Source organism: Serinus canaria, chromosome 1A (genome assembly GCF_022539315.1).
Source record: "Serinus canaria isolate serCan28SL12 chromosome 1A, serCan2020, whole genome shotgun sequence".
Classification (NCBI taxonomy): Eukaryota; Metazoa; Chordata; class Aves; order Passeriformes; family Fringillidae; genus Serinus; species Serinus canaria.
The window spans coordinates 55,117,357-55,131,457 of record NC_066314.1 but is presented as its reverse complement, the minus strand read 5'-3'; positions in this window follow the sequence as shown (position 1 = coordinate 55,131,457).

The window sequence follows — 14,101 nt, the reverse complement described above, 5'->3', positions numbered from 1 at the left end:
CGCAAAGGAAAAGACTGTAGGGAAAAGCAAAACAATATTTACTGGACTACTTGTCACATTTTAATTGTAAATACTGTAACACCATCCACATTTTGCTCTATAACAATTTATGTCAGGTAAATAATTGAGCATCATGCTTTTCCTCCTGTAAATGCCTAGTGACATATTGCCCATTAGATCATGACAAAACTTAGTTTTAAGTGCAAAGCCTCAAGAAAAAAGATCTGTTTGTGTAATTTCTTGTGGTTTGCACAAACTGGGGGAGCAGTTCTGTCTTAGTCTGCATTTTGCTCCTCCTCTGTAAAGGAAAGCAAAAGAGAATAAGAAAAATATAAGCTATATTTTGATGTTAAGAATAATGAATACAAAGACAGCATTTGGTGGTCCTTTGAATCTGCTGTTACATAGAAAAATCAAAATTTTGAAATGCAGAAAATTGACTATGAGTCAAACAATGTTCTGAGATTTTAACTGGATCTTATGAGCTGCAGCAAGGATTTTTTAATTAGTATGTAGATTGTACTTGCAGATTCAAATATGCTTGAGATACATACCTCAAAGAACTCCCGAAAATTACATTTATTGCAATGTTCTTGTCTATAGACTGTTTTCTGGTATTTTTAATAGTTGTTTCAAGATTTAAAGGTCATTTTATGCAGTCTTTCTATATAGTGTACCCTTTTCTAATTGTGAAATGTACATTTGACAGGCTTGGTTGCACTGGTTGCTACTTTGCAGCATTCCTTTGAAGATGTAGCTTACTTTGTCATTCAAAGGAACTACAAATTAATCAAACTTACTCGACATCAGGAATGCTTTTTGAAAAAAAATTCACATAATTAGGACTGTCTCAATATCAATTAAAGCAGATATTTTGCATACAATAAGTTTTAACCATTTCTGTTCTGAAGCAGTGACAGCACATATCCCAGGTCCCACAAAAAGCTGAAGAACAGTTGCCGATGGCTGTTCCACCATACTTGCTCTTGGTCAGTTATCTCCCCATCTCCTTCTTTGCCTCAGCCTCAACTGTTCATTCTTGCTGAGTTGTTTCTGTGCCAGCTTCTCAGTTGTGTTGTTTTGGCTGCTTCTGTGGCTCCACATCCATGTCACAAAACAGACCATGATGACATAGGATAAGCTGTAGTCTCCTGTCAGCTCAGGGATTTTATTGTGAGGAGGAAACAAAGGGTGTTGAAAGCAAGGGCTCAGATGAGAATGATTTTTGGTTAGGGAGTCAGGCTTCTGATAGGCAGAATATGGATATAATATAGAATTCATAGAGACCAAGGTTTAAAAAAAGCAGAAAAATATCTGTATTAGGAACATTCTCTCATAGAACTGGTCCCTGTTGGAACTGCAGGGCATTGTTTCTTTGACCTAGACTCTGTGCACTACTGATGGCCACAGCACAGCGAAACCACAGAAATCTAGTTTTCTTGAAGACAATTTCACATCCATTCTGTTCAGGGAAAGTAAAAGGATTTTATAATCTAATACTTAATTAGATGGTGACCAGGATGAGAACACTGCACAAAATCCCTAGGTTCATTAGGGAGCAGCATGTTGTGGATTCAGTCAAGAGATTAGGTAAATTTTAAGGACAGCTTTGATCTGGTTTGATTTCTCAGGAAGGGAAAAGGAATTATGGATTTAAGCAGAAGACTGAGACTGAAGCTCTGGATTCACTAAAGCCATCAATACAATATATAGCAAGGAGGGAATGGATTCATCCCCTCAGGAGGGGATGTCACAGCCAATTCATAGGACTGGGAGGTGAAAGAATGTTTTATAAGTTCTAGTTGCATTTTGAAAGGCTTTTTGAGGTCTTGGGCAGTGAGAGGGAATTCAGGTCTCTAAAACTCAGGATGAATAAAGTGTTTGTGAGATGTCTGGGATGTGTGGTGGGAAGGGTTTGTACAATAGGCCAACATCTGACATCAGACCTCTTATACTTCTAGGATTCATCAGTGAGTGATTAACAGCTGGGCCTTTCCATAAAACTGTGGGGGAAAATTCCCATATGGTCTTTCTGTGGGATATTGGATTTGAATGTAGATTATATAAAATCATATTTTACAAAGTGATTGGTAACTTGAGACTTGTCTAAAGACTCTTTCAAACTAATTACACCCCTACCCCACCAATTTAGAAACTGATCCAGGAGGAGTGATTTGCCTTTACATACTCTTTCAAAGAATTATAGAATTATAACTAATCTTTTTGACCCATCAATGGTTACCTATATGAAAATACTTTTAGCTGTAAACCAAATAAACCACTTAAAACCTCTTTAAGAAGGCATCTATGCAAAGTATTTTTCTGGATTTTTAATTTTCCATGGATCAGACAGCCCTTGGGGTATTGTTACTTTCACAACTTACCCATTGTTAACAGATATTTTCAGTGAAGATAATAGATTGCTTGCCCCTGACAACAGGAGAAAGTCCCATGATTATCAATGTTTCCACTTTGAAAGCCTTTTGGCCAGATTAATGGGGTCAGGGCTGCAACATGTACTGGAGGAAGGCTGGAGGGCTGCCTGGTGTTGAAGCAACAGGGCAAGGAGTCAGTTGCCTACAGAGGCTAAGAGCAAAGGAAAAGGGCAAGGCTTTCATGGAAAGGCAAGGAAAAGGGGGGCATTCAAGGACTTCACAGCACACAGCTTTTAAGGACCTCCTCAAGAAATTGCCCCTCCTTATGTCTGGTTAGCAAATAGAAAGGGGAAGCTTTAGTTCATTTGTTCCATATTGTAATCTCCTTTATGTTACTAAACATACCTCAACCTCTGTAACCATGAGATGGGAAAGGCAAGCATGAGCATATATATATATATATATATATATATATATATATATATATATATATATAAACTAACAATATAAGCACCAAAATACAGTTTTAAGTATATCACTGCATCATACATGAGGTTTTATTTTATCACAAACTTAGCATCAATGATTTAACTCCATAGACACATTTATGCTTTACGTTATGCATTACACTTTTCTAACCTTGGTGTCTGCTTATATTTTTCAGTGTTTTCCTGAGTATCAATGTGTTTGTATATATATATATATATATATATATATATACACACATGTACATGTACATGTACATGTATATGTATATGTATATGTATATGTATATGTATATGTATATGTATATGTATATGTATATGTATATGTATATGTATATGTATATGTATATGTATATGTATATGTATATGTATATGTATATGTATGTAGATATCAGTGTATTATTTTTTATGGTATAATGGAGGTAGGCAAAGCCACATGGACATCTGTGAATAGAGAAATATCAAAATATGTGCCTTTAATTATGCTAGAGAAACAGTTTATGTGATGATACACTGAAAGTTCCTGTCCATTAGGCATGATTATTTAGCTGAACTTTGAAATACCCTCAGGAAACCATGCCAAGCTTCTAGTTCTGCTTAGCAAATTTAATGCAAAACAATGCAAAATTATTATTACTAGGTTTGTTGCCTTTTTGTTTTCTGAGTATGCAGAACTTGGACTTATGCTGATCTTGGCAATAAATAAGATTAAAAGAGGTCATCTAAATATAAGATTGCTTATCTCAACTACCTGTATTCTTTCTTCCTCCTAGTCTCCCAGTTAATCTTCACTTATAGTCTGCATGCCCAGCGTTGAGGGGGAAGGCAGTAAAGCCATTGTGTTTCTTTGAACTGCTGTAAATTATCTCCTTCCCTCCACAGAGCATCCAGAGATGATGGAACACTTCAGCTGTGCTAGGAAAACACCTGTTTCTTGGGTTTGAAGAATAAAAGCTAAGAACTTGCTACTAGAGAGAGAATCCTCTGCCTGCAGGTACTGCAGTCTTCATGAGCTTCCTGTGATGTTGCTGTGAATCCTGGGAGTAATCAGTATTAGCCGGGTCTCTTGTGCAGCAAGATACAAATTATCCTTTCTGAGATGGCGGAGACGAGGTTGATCTGCTGGCAGTCAGAACATTATCTTTTGCTGAAAGCAGAAGCACAGTTCAGTTCAATTAACAGGGACTGCCCTTTGTCTGCGTGTGTGCACATTTTGGAGGGCTCAGTGGAAACCAGTGGGCAGCAGTGACAGTGTTCTCTGGAAAACGGGTGAATCAAATTAGGGAGTTTTCTTTTTCAGAACTTGTTCAGTGAGATCAAACTTCATGCTTTGCTTTTGAAATGGACTGAAGGAAATAAACCTTGTTTCTTTGGTTGACCAAAGTCAGTCTTTAGTTAGGGAAAGGACATTGTATTTACTCCTATTTTTGGAGTATTATTCATTCCACAGGACAAGTCAGGACAGATCACTGAGGGTAAAGTTGAAGTTATGAATTTCTCTGCCTTTACCAGCTAGGAATTAAGATCAGAGTTTCGCTGTTTCACAATGTAACTGACATCATGCCACAGCCAAATTCCCTACAGCAAGCCAACATTCAGCAGCTGCGAAAGAAGTGGGGGGAATGAGGAGTAAAGGGAAATGGTGTGACATGGTGGCTTAGATTCCTAAATTAGAATGGTCTAGGGAAGGAGACAAAATTATTTTTGCCTTTCCAGTGTGTGGACAAGAACTTGAGGCCTGAGAAGATGACAATTACTGTTTTGTACACAATTTAAGATGGTTAAAAATGTAACCAGAATGGTCCTCAGCAGCATTTCTTAGAAGGCACATGTACAGACATCAGGAGCACACCAGGGACATCTGCCTGTGTTATACAGAGGGCAGACTGGGTTGATGAGATGGACAGGCCAAAAAGCCCCCACCCCTTGGTCACTCTTGTCACAGCACAGACAGAAACTGCAGAAGGCTCTGGACTTCTGAAAGAAAAGGCACAGCAGCAGCCTGGTTCCCATGGCGTGTTTTTTGAGGAATGGCAGAGGGCAGAGGTGAAGGTCAGTCCCTCCCCATGCCAGAGCCAGCTCCCTGACCCACTAACCAGCTTTAGCTGGCACACTGCTGTGCCCTCCCCCTTGCACACCCAGGAGAGGGAAGCAGGGGCTGCCCACAAGGCACAAAACACTTGGAAATGGGTCTCAGCCTGCACTGCCCCTGCTGTGCAGACAGAGCCAAGCCACCAGCTGGATCATGCCAAGGAGGCAGAGCCTGCTTACCCTCTCCAATTCAGCTTTCTAACCCAGCTAACTGTTCACTTTTGTCTTTCTGAAGTTAGCTAATAGTTGGCTAAGGCTAAAATCAGAGAAGTGGCAGGAGAAGGAAGGGAAGACAAGGAGCATACAAACATGGAAGCAGAGGAGGAAGGAGCGGAGCAATCCAGAGCAGGACAAGGGACAAAAGGGATGAAATACAAAGTAACAGGAAGTGTAAAGTCCTTCGTCTTCCAGCAGAGCAGAACTGGGAAAGATGTCAGGACATCTGTACAATTTCTGGTACAAATTTTATACTGTTTTTCTCACTGGAAAACAGCACTGAACTAAAAGGGAACTGCTCCACATAAAAGTATTATTCAAGCAGAACAGTTTACTGGTTTCAAAAACCAATTCACCAGCACATTTGAAAAGCAAATACGATGATTTGCAGCAGTTGAAGATCTGGACCTGGCAGGTATTTTTAAATGCTAATACCAGTAGATAGGGACTGTGACCAATTCCCACCTTGTCACCCAGCCCAGAGCACTGAGTGGCACATCCAGTCTTTTCTTGGATGGGGATGGGAACGCAACCACCTCCCTGGGCAGCCCCTTCCAGTGCCCAACCACCCTTTCCATGACAAAATTCCTCCTGATGTCCAACCTGACCCTCCCCTGGCACAGCTTGAGGCCATTTCCTCTCATCCTGTCCCTTGTTCCCTGGGAGCAGAGCCTGATCCCCCCCTGCTGTCCCCTCCTGTCAGGGAGTTGTGCAGAGCCAGAAGGGCCCCCTGAGCCTCCTTTTCTCCAGGATGAGCCCCCCCTCAGCTCCCTCAGCCCCTCCTGGTGCTCCAGCCCCTTCCCCAGCTCCCTTCCCTTCTCTGGACAAGCTCCAGCCCCTCCATGCCTTTCTTGTCCTGAGGTTCCCAGAAGTGCCCCAGGATCTGAGGTGTGGCCCCAGCAGTGCCAGCCCAGGGGACAGTCACTGCCCTGGCCCTGCTGCCACACCATGGCTGGCACAGCCCAGGTGCCATTGGCCTCCTGCCCCCCTGGGCACACCTGGCTCCTGTCCAGCTGCTGTCCCCAGCACCCCCAGGGCCTTTCCCAGCTTTCCAGCCCCTCTGCCCCAGCCTGGAGCTGCAGGGGGTTGGTGTGACCCCAGGCAGGGTGGGGCCCTTGGCCTTGTGGAATCTCAGACCACTGACCTGGGCCCATGGATCCGGCCTGTCCGGGTCCCTCTGCAGAGCCCTCATATCCTCCTTAAACTTGTCAGGATTCCTGGTTAAGTGGGGAGTTGAGCAGGTTTTTGGTTTCTGCTGCACTGATCACTTGCCTACTAAAAAATTGGATCATTTCTACATGAAAATGAAACCAATGAATCTAGGTGAAAGTTAGACCAACCATAGGAGTTGGGTACTGTTGCCTTTACCATTTCATCACCTCTCTTGAAACACTTGATCCCTTGGCATAAAATTTACCTAGTGTTAAAGCTGTGCCTAAATTTCCTGTGCAACATTTGGGAAGAATGGTGAATTCTTCAAAACGGGATTCACAGCAGCCAGGGCCTTGTACAGGTGGCTGCCTAACATAATTCACAGGAGCATGAGGAGAACAGATGTTTTCTTTGGCCCAATGAGAGATGCACAGTTTACATGTTTTCCTCACTGGACTTAAAGAACATCCTTCCTCTACAAAGAAAGAGAAAGCTCTCTGTTTCTCTTACAGCAGAGCTACAGGACAAAGAGCCTTCCCCAAATCCTCCTTATTGTGCTATAATTTAATGATTAAAACAGGTCCATGCTGAGAAAGGTCACTTAGGACAACTCCTGGCACACAGTGGTGAAACTGTAGCCAGCCCTAATGACTTTAGCCACTCTCCTCAAGCTGGAGAGTGTTCTGGAATAGCTGCTCAAAACTTCCAGCTCCACAAACAGGAACTTTGGAGACTTTTAGGGAAAGGCAGGCTTCCTAAAATCTCTTCTTTCTTTTCTCATAATTTTTTGGAAGCCTGGTGGCTACAGAATGAATTTGGTATAACGGGCCACAATGGGCAGTGGTGGTTGTCCAACACTTTCACAACACAAGGGTACCTTTCAGTAAGTCCCTCAAACCTGAGAACAGCTAAGTGAGAAGAAAGGTCCCCAGATGCTGTGCAGCACGCAGGGACATCCTTCCCGCTGAGGCTGCCTCCCCTCCTGCCTCAGGTCCCCTCTGCTACGTGCCAGGGAATGACTTTCCCCAGGTCACCTGGCTTATGTAAGCCCTAAGGAAGCTTTTCCATGCTGAGGCCACAGATGGTTTGCTGTTCAGCAGCTTTAAGTAGGCAAATACAGAGGGAAACAGAGGGAAAAAAGTTATTTTGTGGCACTGCAACTCCTCCACCCAGTCCACTTATCTAGAATATGAAGACAGCCAAGGGTGGCAGAGGGCTGGCACTGACTGCCTAGGTTGGTATTGTTGCCCAAAAGTTCACTAGAACTATTTGCTTTTCAAGGCAAACTGCATGAAGTCCTTTGGGCAAATTTCTGTGGCACTTGTGAAGTCCCTGTCCCCTTTGTGCTGGTATTGTGTGGTTCTGTCAACCAGCTTGTGGTTTGGTTTAGCCATCTGCAGGGTGCAATGTGCTTTGTACAACTTTCTTCCCTTCTCCAACTGGAAGGAAAAAAAACCTAGGAATTTCAGATCCCTGGTATTTAAAGAATCAAGAGAACCAAGACTGCTCTATCAAAGGCCTATATTTATGCACAGCCTGTATGTTTACATCCCACACACACACACCGTTGACAACATCTTCACCTATGTTCAGCTCCATAATCTCTTCTCTAGAATTTTTTAATGCATTTTCAAATGTTAAGAAGGTGCTAATGCATGCTAAGTGGCTTTCTGGTCTCTGTGTACACAAACAATCATTTCCTTTTATTACAAATGTTAGTTTCATACTTTTCTCCCGAGCTTCCACCTCTCAGGGGTGGTGAATGAAGGACCAGCTGTTTCTCTGCAGAATGAGAACCCCTGTAAAGAGGTGATTATAAAATAATCATGTACATTTCCTGGCTAATGGGTTGCTGTGTGCAAGACAAGATTCAAATGCATCACAACTCTTGGAAAATATTCTGCTAGAGAAAGTGTACATATGTACATATCTATATCTAGAATAATTCCCTAAATATTATTGGTCTTAGACTTGGGAAGCCAAACACCTAGTCTTTAGGGCAATTACAGGTTTGAAGTATTTTCGTAGGGCAAGACCAAAAGTAATTATTAAAAAAAAAGGTTGCAAGTCAGCACTGGGCATGGTCATTACTGTATCTCAATAGCAGGATGTATAGAACTGCACGGGATCTTTTGCAAGAAACTGTTGCAACATGCATACCAGGCCACAAAGTTATGAAACAAAAATAAAGTTAATTTTTTTTTTTTTAATGGGCCATGTTCCTGTGAAACAGTATTTGGACCATGTTCATGTGAAATAGTTCTAGGTTATTTGTTCCATACAAGAGTTTTGAAATTATGAAGAGTAAAGGCTATGGCTTTTGATATCAGACCTGAGAAGCAAATTTTAACTCTCAGGATTTTTCTTTTTGGCTTTGAGAAGGAAAAACACAGCTCACACCAAGGAATTCAAGATATCAAAATTCTTTGCTTCTCCGACCTGAACCAGTTACACTGGTTTCCAGCCACCTTTGGATATAAAAATGTGCTGAGTGCACATTTATTTTTCCAATAAATTGACAAAGCAAGCCTCTGGCACCAGCACTCGGTCACTGTTGTCAGTCCTTTAACACAAGGTGCAAGCTCCTGATGATCAGTGAGGGTGTTACATGCACTGTAATTAAGCAGACCCTGGCCAGTGGTGCCCCTTTTATGGTTTGCTTCTCTGCCTGCTGCCACAGCTATTCTTGAGAGACATCTGTTTGCAAACAGGCTGGCCAAAGGCAAACGTGCTCTGTGTGGGTTTTTTAGTTAACACATTCTTTGGATTATCTTTACTAAATTTGCTTTATCACGTTTCTCCCTCCCACATCACCCAGAGGAAGAAACGGCTGGCAGCAGAATTTGCATTTCAACAGCCAGAATTTTTAGGGCATGGGATGCACCTAGGTCTGAAAACCTCCCCTGTATTTTAAGGTTAAGCCACAGTCACAAAATTGTTTGCACAAGTAAACTACAAGACAGGTAGTAGCACACTGAGTACCAAAGACAAAGCAACCAGAGAAAGTAGTTTCAATACAGCTTCCAAATGAAGATCCCTGTTTTGTAAGAGCATACAGCTTGAAACAGGACCTGTAAAGAGATTTTTTCAAAAGCTAGACCTATAACCCCTGTGCTTCAGACACAGAGAGCAAGGGGCTCTGTCTCTACAGAATGACTTGTGTTGGAACCTAGCAAAAAGGTATGTAAAATGGGTGCTCAATTTTTGATTTTCTTTTCCTTTGGAAAAGATCATGGCAGAAACCTCTGGAAAACACCAGAGGTTGCTTTTTCTATCTGGTTTTAGGTTTTGTATTGCCCTTTTGATACAGATCTTTACAGCTGATTTCCCTTTGCCCAGACTGGAGTCTGTTAATCCACAGTCACAACTGCAAGTCAGAGAGAAGAACTCTTATCTTAATTCAAAGGGTTATGCTGTGAAGTTTGGAATCTGCACTAAAACTGTTTAAAATGTCATCATCTACTGTATTGGACATGTACAAACCAATTTTTGAGCTCATACTCTCAAGTTTCTTCAGCTTTACTGTACACAAAAATAATGACTTAGTCACCAGAACCTTAGCCTGAACTCCCAAATCCATACTCAAATGTTAGAAGATCAGGCCCAAGGGAAAAAGCAGCTTTTACTAAAACAACCTCTAGCCAAAGTAACCTGAGTAGTGAACCTGAGACCTTTGCAAGCTTACTGGGTCATAAGACATGCAAAGAGAAAAAAACCCCACCAAGTGCCTGAGTTTTTGCTGGTCCATATAGTTACAAAGCTGAAAGCCAATAATGGAACAGGAAGGATTCTTGTGCCAAGTGTAGTTTCTCTGTGAGGCTGACAATAGAGTGAAGTGGGGGGAATTTCAGTTGATGTTGCAAACAGACTAAAAACCATTGAAACTTATCTTGGCAGGATGATTTCAATGTCCTTTCTTTGTCCCTGCTCCCCAGTATACAGCCCTGCCAGTGGTGAGCGTGCACGTGAGGTCTTGGCACCAGGGATGTAATGAATTCCTTGTCCAGCTTATGGTCTGTATTTGTCCTAAGCTTACCTCCTGTAACTCAACACTTCTCCATTCCTGCCCTGTGGTTCCTCACACATTTTAAAGAGGAAAAGCTGTTTAACAGTCTCCTGGCTACTTATCTAGTAGAATTTCTCTTCTTTTATCCAGCTCTGGTAGGATGATACCACAAAAGGAGTAGAATTAATATTTGCTATTGATCATAATTTGTGACAAATTAGCATCCTCAGAGGAACATAGGCAGCAGTTACCTGAATAAAAAGACAGCAGAGCTCATATTCTTTCTCCCCTGCATGCACTGAAACAAGAGGAGTAAACTTGCAGCATCCCACATAAGAGATCTCAAAGGGAATGTAAAGCAATCCCTTGGTTTTGCTTTTCTCCTCTTAGGCAGAGGAGAGCAAGGCTTTCTATCATGAGCTAAGGCTGCAATACTCACCAAAGGCACCTAAACTTTGCCAACAAATGTTTTGTGTTTCTGGTGAAAATTTTCACAGCGGAGCATGTCCAGAAAGGTATCAGGCAGAGATGAGGCTTTGATGTTTTTAGATTAGGTAGATGATCACTTGACAAGGACACACACACATGACAGACTGCACTGGCAAGTGTCCTGGGCTACAGAAATTCTAGCAGGGGCTTTGTTATCCTTCTGGAAAAATTCTAGGCTGTAGATCTGGCTTAGCTCTCATTAAATCAGACTTCCCCTCCAACTTTGAAACTAGACTTGCTAAGTGATACTAGGCCAACTTCATTACAGTGTCCCCTTCCAGCTCCCCCATGAAAAAGGCCATTGTGATATACCAATCTCTTTTAAAATGCTTTAATAATGAATCCCTAAAAGTTAAAAAAAAATAAATCAGAAAACATTTGCGTTTCCAAGCAGGGTTTAGCAGTAATTTCTTGAACCTCTTGTTCTGTTGACAGAAATTGTTGTCAGATTTACACAGCTGACTAAGATCTCAGACCTAATACTATGTTACCAGCCCAGTACTGCTTGTCACTTCCGGCTAGTGCTCAGTCCCATGTGCTTCCTTTTCCCATAAATTACGTGCCTTGAGCTACCTGCAGGTATTTAAATGGTACTTTTCTCCTAAGGAGTTAAAGGCACCTTACAAGTACACTATCAGTTTCTCTCTTTTTGCATGAAAGAAGGTTTTATTTAGTCCACATCTTAGGAAAATGGCATGCCTGTATCAAGATTAACATAGTTGCTAAATGGAAAGGACAAAGAGTGGTTAAATGACAAACAGAAGGTGTGTCTGTTGAGCTTATGTGCCAGACATTGGGCTGGGTCAGTGCCTGTTTACAGGTTTGCAAGCTGCATGCAAGTTTCCTGGTAGATTATAACTCCACTGAAATACATTTGATTTTTCTCACAAGGCCTTTCAGGCCTTGCTTAATTTTTCTGGAATTATGGGAAAATTATTATGGCCTTGATTCAGTAAAAGATTTAAGATGTGTATGCAGCACAGATTGCAGCATATAGTACATGGAGTGATACTTGATAAAAACACAACTTGATACTTGTCAACAATATTTGATATAAACTATGAACTTGATCAAAAACTTGATATCAACTTGATATATATCTTGAAACTGCATCTTGTACAATTGCAGTAGGGTTGGTAGTACTTGTGACAAGGTCGTATCACCTTTCTTGGATGGGATCCATCCTGTCATTATGCACCTCAGCTTAAATTTTTTTGTTTGTTGTCTTGTTTTTTTTCTGGCAAGAGATGTTATTTTCTAAGCTAGAGATGATGTAGTAGAGAAATTGCACTATCTGTTAGAAGCAGCCCAAGAAGACACAGATCATAAAAAAGGCTTGGCATATGTAGGACACTAGTGTTGGAAACAAATCTGGTATTGTGTACTGAGGGAATTGCAATACATTTAAAAACGTTGATGTAAATTGAGATAGGGAAGGACCTGGATTTACCAGTTCATCACAGTACAAGTAATCAGAATCTGTGATTCAGCTTCTCTAGCAAGGACTGTGTAGAGCTCTAGAGAAGCCCCATCTGAAGGACCAGTTGCTTTACTGGTTGGGGAGCATTTGTAGCACCTGTGTCATGAGAGGAAGCCAGAGGAGCCCAGCTCCCCGAGTGTCACAGAAAGGGGGATAAAGGGAATAAAACTCAGCACTCCTTCCATTGTCAGTTTTATACAGGAGATACTAATGTTAGAGGACCCAAATCAGAAGAGCAGATGGCTATGAACTGGCCATTTTACAGGAGGAATAGGAATCCTGCTGACTATTTGGGAAATGTGGTTCAGGAACAGCCTTCTAGTGACAATTTAGGGATTAAAAAACATTTTCAAACAGAGTTGATTTCTACCAGCAAAATTGAGCTTAACCCTGAAAAACTATTGATGTGATAATGTTTTAAAAATCCCCTGCTTGCCTGCCATTAATTGGCTCTGACAGACTTCTGTAAATGTCCAGAAATGTCCCTCTCTGAACACCTTGGTGTCCATTTTCCAAAACATGGATTAAGAAATGGTACTCTTCCCACACTTATGATCTGAGTAAATACCATGAGAGCACACATGAAGTGAATACAAAATACAGCGCAGCCGGGCTTTTCCTTTTGAAGAGAATGGAAAAGTTTCAGGAGTCACAATCACATTTTTAATGAAAGAAGGCTCTTCTAGGAAGTGTGAGATCTGGTCTCATCTTTTCAGCTTCTTCCTTCCCTGTGAAGTGAAAGGGGTTCAATTCTTTTTCCTAAATAATGGGAAGCACCTTAAAGACAGGCAGCATTGGTATTAGGACACGCCCTGCTCTGCTCACTGAAATGGTGAATGGATGAAGCCAAATGGCCCAACAAGACAGAAGTGTCCAGAGAGTTACTTAGAAGTGAGAAAACTGGAAATATGGCCCCGTGCTTGAGGTGCTCACTTAGAGGCAGAATTAAGGCTTCAAATCCACTGAAAAAGAGCTGAATTCTGCTCTCTTCATGGCAGTGCTTTCTATAAATAAAAGGTCTCACAACATAACCTCTCCTAGGTGTATTTGGAAAGCATGAACTCCTCTTGGACTCTTCTGAGATGTTATAACATCCCACTGTTATGATGCAATGCTGCATGCAGGTAGCTAAAGAAGATTTCTGCTGTCCTGAGTGAGGCAATTAAATCCTAAAGGATTTCAGAGGTGCTATTCTCTGTTTTATTTTCATAGTCGAGCCCTGGGGAGCTCCCTGCTGGGCAAGGTAATTTTTGTGAATTCCCTTCTGAGCTACTCAATCCCTACCAGCATTGCAGGGTGGGCCTAATGGGAACTCAGGAATTTGTGGTGACAGAGTCACATACAAATGCCAGTTCTTACAAATTTTAGAGGAAACCTGCCCCTTTTACAGGGAGCTAAACCCCATCTGGACATGTTCAGATGCGTTTAAGAGGACTTGAGGAGAAAATTATTTAGAGCATATCTCTGGCCTGAAATGCAGCACTACACAGAAATATCTGAACTGTTGTTTAGGAAAATAAGCCTGCAGAGCTGAAAGCATGAGGTCTTCAGAGTCTTAAAGATTACGAGACCTCCAGAAGTCCACCACTACCTGACACTTCATTTTGATGCATCAGTCAGCTGGTACTACTGATACTCTACCAGATGATGCTGTTCTAGACTTCAGATGGCATTTAGCTGCTTTGCTTGAGCTTCCTTCTGTAAAATGCTGGTAGAACACGAACACAGAATTGTTTGCAGATTGAAATTGCAATCTGAAAGCAGATTATTGTATCATCTTCCCGCTATAAGCCTAGTGTTATTATCA